The 5,051-nt window shown below is 34.4% G+C and overlaps 1 protein-coding gene across 3 annotated transcripts in view; it reads right to left on the bottom strand.

Moving 5' to 3' along the window:
• LOC116852314 (short-chain dehydrogenase/reductase family 16C member 6-like) overlaps nt 1-5,051 on the bottom strand; it is a 194,878-nt gene that overhangs the window by 94,106 nt on the left and 95,721 nt on the right. The window lies entirely within an intron of this gene.

Raw genomic sequence — 5,051 nt, 5'->3', positions numbered from 1 at the left:
TATATATATATATATATATATATATATATATATATATATATATATGTACACACACACACACACACACGTACTATCAATTACTAATGAGTAATTAATTATTTTGTCAGAGCAAACAAGCGCTCGAGCCGGCACACAGTGTACCAAACAGCATATTTGGTGGACAAAATTCTGCCTACATTACAAATCTGCATCAATTTTGATAAAACTTTTTTTAAAATACTCGTGAATAGTCCTACTATAATGTCTCATTGTCAAAAATTTGAAAAAAATAAACATAACCTCAAGAAATAACTCCAAACTCCATTACCTATTATCCATAAATCGATTACCTCAAACTTCATAACACCATAATTCGAAACTCCATCATTCCAAACCTTATAATCCAATAACTTCTAAACCTAGAATATTCCCGAGGTCAATAATCTCATAACCCTAAACTTCATAACCATAAACTCTAAGCTTCATAACGCGATAACCTCGGAAGTCATAAACCCGGAATCTCAAACTCTATAACCAGATTTTCAGATTACGGAGTTCAGGAATGTAAGGCTTAGGGACACGAGGATATGGAGTTTGGGGTTATGGGGTTTAGGATTATAGGGTTTTTAACTCGTGGGTAATCAGGTTGAGGAGATATGGGACTATAAGGTTTGAAGTGATGGAGTTTCGGACCATAGTGTTATGAAGTTTGAGGTAATCGAATTAAGAATAACAGGTAATGGAATTTGGGGTGATTTTTTAGGATTATGTTAATTTTTTTAATTTTTTGCAGTGATACATTATAGTAGAACTATTCACAAGTATTTAAAAAAAGTTTTATCAAAATTGATGCAAATTTGTGATGTAGGCAGAATTTTGCCCACCAAATGTGCTTTTTGGCACATTGTGCGGTATACGGCCGTGATACGCGCGAATCGCGGCTTGCTGATACAACGTAGCAGGGAGCCGCGATTCGCATATATCATAGTCGGGCGCCGGCCCGAACGCTTATTAGCTCAGACAAAATAATTAATTACTCGAAAACTGTTGCAAATTTCGCAAAATGGTATTTGACTTTTCTGTTTCGTTTAATCCGTTCTACTTTCCTTCGAATTGTGTCAAGAAAGGCTTCGGATACCCTGTTTATACAGGATGAGTCATTTTAATCGAACCAGGCAAATATCTCGAAAAATATGGAAAATACGGAAAAATATTTCAAACAAAAGTTGTATAGTTCGAAGGGGGACATAAGATGGTGCAATTAGCTTGATCATGGATAGTCGTTTGAAAGTCATGTGAAGAGAGCTTTCATTATAATAAAATATCTTTTCATTAAGTATCTTTCGAGTTGAAAGGCTTCAAAGTTACAATATTGTTTCCATTAGCATTGATACCCAAGATGTTCGACGGCGGCTGAAACTTTTTGAATGTTGTTCAGGGCCATGACATTAACAACATTTGTCAAAGTCAAGGCGATTGGAGGCTGTTCCTAATATTTTCATTTTTTCAAATTTTACAGTGAAAACAAAAATAATAATTTAAAATCATGGGGTAACATATGGAGTCCGATTGTCTTTAAAGGATCATATGAAGGTCATAATGCTTCGTCAGAGCCACAAAGAAGCACAAGTGTGAAATTCCATTAATAAATTTCTTTAATAATCATAGTATTGTGATCTTCATATGATCTTTTAGAGTCAATCCAACTCCACATGTTACCCCATGATTTTAAATTATTATTTTTTCACTGTAAAATTTGAAGAAATGAAAATATTAGAAACAGCCTCCAATCACCTTGACCTTGACAAATGTTGTCAAGGTCATGGCCCTGAACAACATTCAAAAGGTTTCAGCCGTCAGTCGAACATCTTGGGTACCAATGCTAATGGCAACAATATTGTAACTTTGAAGCCTTTTAACTCGAAAGATACTTAATGAAAAGATATTTTATTATAGTGAAAGCTCTCAAGGTAAGCTACAAGAATATGCAATGAAAAAGTCAAGGTTGGAGGTTTCTATTTAAGAAATTAAAGACCTTCACGTGACTTTCAAACGACTATCCAGGGTCAAGCCAATTGCACCATCTTATGTCCCCCTCCGAACCATATAACTTTTGTTTGAAATATTTTTCCGTATCTTCCATATTTTTCGAGATATTTGCCTGGTTTGATTAAAATGACTCACCCTATACAGGGTGTCCTATTTTAAATACCCCAAACAAAAATCTCGAAAAATGTAGAAGATACGCAAAAATGTTTCAGACAAAAATTATATGGTTCGATAGGAGACATAAGAAAGTACCATTGGTTTGACCTCGCGTGGCGCCGCCAACGTCAGGTCGAGGTCAACTTTGCTATTTTAAATAAAAACATATTTTTCATTACAAAATTTTATTCTACATAAAGAAACAAACAACTTTTGTTTGAAAATATTTTTTATACAATCTCTATTTCCTAAGATATTTACGAAAATATCTACAAAATTATTGGTTTCAATAATTTTTTACTCGAACTCTATCAACTATATCGAAAAATAGCAAGAGATAAAAATTATTTATTTTCTTCTCATAGATCTCTGAAATTTTTTCAGAATTTTTTAATTAACTTTTTAGTATTACATTATCTTGAATTTTCTTGAAATACTACAAATTAAAAAATTCTGAAAAACTTCTCAAAACTCTATAAGAAGAAAATAAACAATTTTTATCTCTTGCTATTTTTCAATAAAGTTGATAGAATTCGAGTAAAAAATTATTGAAACCAATAATTTTGTAGATATTTTCGTAAATATCTTAGAAAATAGAGGTCGTATAAAAAATGTTTTCAAACAAAAGTTGTTTGTTTCTTTACGAATAAAATTACGTAATAAAAAAGTATGTTTCTATTTAAAAAAGTAAAGTTTACCTCAACTTGACCTTGGCGGCGCCAAGCAAATCAATGGCATATTCTTATGTCCTCCATTAAACCATATAACTTTTGTCTGAAACATTTTCCCATATTTCCCATAGTTTTCGAGATTTTTGTCTGGGGCATTTAAAATAGGACACCCTGTATAAATATACTGGGTGTCCGAAACCTTTTTTTACACAATTCGTAGGAAAGTAGAACAGACTAAACGACATAGAAAAGTCAAATACTATTTTGCGAAATTCGCAATAGTTTTTGAGTAATTAATTATTTTGTTTGAGCATATTGGCGCTCGGGAAGCGACAGCTGAAAGAAAGATATCTTCGGCCGGCACGCAACCGTGATACACGCAGCTCGCTGCGTCTCTGTGCCCACTCCGCTTTGCTGTGTCTCGTAGCTATAGACAGAAAAGCGCAGCGAGTTGCGATTCGCGTGTATCATGATCGCTCGCCGGCCGAAGACATCTTTCTTTCTTTGCACCGGATGATAAGGAGCAACAGTGGAGACGGGCATACATGAATAGTAGGTCTTAAAAGATAGCAACCTTTGATTTTGAGAGACTGACAGCTATACCATTTGGTACAGTAACATTGTTTCTCTCGCCGTGCGCTTGGGATCGCACTAGAAATGTCGCTTCCGAACGGCATCTCTGAGCGTTATCTAGGGAGAGAAGAGTGTCGTGAGCGTGGAGCTTCAGATAGCTTAGTGATTTAGAGCAGTCGCCCGGCAAGCGAAAGACCCAGGTTCGAGTCCCGACCCTAGCAAAACCGCGTTCTCGATATTTTTCTCTTTCTAGAACGAAAAGATACGCAGATCTCGAACGCACGGCGTCCCGCCATCACCTAGTACACCCTCCTCCTTCTACGATAGAATACCACACTAATTGTGTGGCTAGGATGAAAAGTAATACAAATTCGTATATATATTTGAGTATTATTTCAAAGACCTGAACAAAAATTATTTTAAGGAAGACATGAGAAGTTGGAGAATCGCTGTACCAAGTGTATTCAATTAACCCGGGAGTAGGCGTTAACGGGACCAATATTAGTGGGCGCGTATCGGTTATTTCGACCGAAATATATTTAAGCACATATATGTATAATAATTAAGTAATAATTAATAAATTACCAATTCAATTATTAAAAGAAACATAATAATTGAAAGAAATAATTTTATTATGTCATTATTTCTTTTTTTTCCATCTTTTTTCTTTGCCATTTCTATATCTAATATTAAGAAAACATATTAAACTTATTATCCATATAACTGTACATATATTAAAAATAAAATCATATTTTTATTTTAACTGCATTAGTAAAAAAAAATTACATTCTTTTAGTTTAATAAAATAAAATAAGAATTTTTTGCTTCTCTCGTTTTACTTTAACTTAAACATTGATTTAATAAACTTAAAAATTTATTTCATAAATTTAGAAATAGAGAATAAATCTTCTTGATTTAATGGCAATATTAAAATTATCATATAAGGCGTAGTAAAAAGAAATCCATTATTTTTCCAATAGATGGCTTTAGTAATGTGTATCTCGCGTTGTATAAATGCGATCAGTTTACGCTAGATGGCGTTAGAAAGATATGATTTCGTACTAAAAAACTTCTCAAACAGTTTTGTAATTGTTTAACTCAGTATTGTTTGAGCGCGCGTCAAAGATGGACACCAGCAAAGAGAAAATACGCCATATTTTTTCTTCGATAAAGGCGAAAACGCAAGCCAGGCGGCTGAAAATGTGTGTTTATGGTCCTGATACTGTAACAGCCAATCACGCGCAATTTTGGTTTCGTCGATTCCGTTCCGGTAATTTTGATGTCAAAGATGCACGACGTTCTGGAAGGCCAATTGTCAAAAATGTCGATAAAATAATAGAAATCGTCGAGTCCGACCGTCATGTAAGCACTGTTTCGATTGCCCAGGAACTAAACATTACACAAAAAAACGTTTGGAACCACTTGAATAAAGCTGGATACAAAAAGAAGCTCGATGTATGGATGCCACACGAGTAAACACAAAAAAATCTCATGGACCGAATTTCCATCTGCGAATCGCTGCTGAATCTCAACAAAATCGACCCATTTCTGCAGCGGATGGTGACTGGTGATGAAAAGTGGGTCACTTACGACAAGCGAAAACGGTCGTGGTCGAAACGCGGT

Source organism: Odontomachus brunneus, unplaced genomic scaffold (genome assembly GCF_010583005.1).
Source record: "Odontomachus brunneus isolate Ranch 3 - 2012 unplaced genomic scaffold, Obru_v1 Obru_scaffold_214, whole genome shotgun sequence".
In the NCBI taxonomy this organism is placed as follows: Eukaryota; Metazoa; Arthropoda; class Insecta; order Hymenoptera; family Formicidae; genus Odontomachus; species Odontomachus brunneus.
This window is presented reverse-complemented; position numbering and strand designations above follow the sequence as displayed.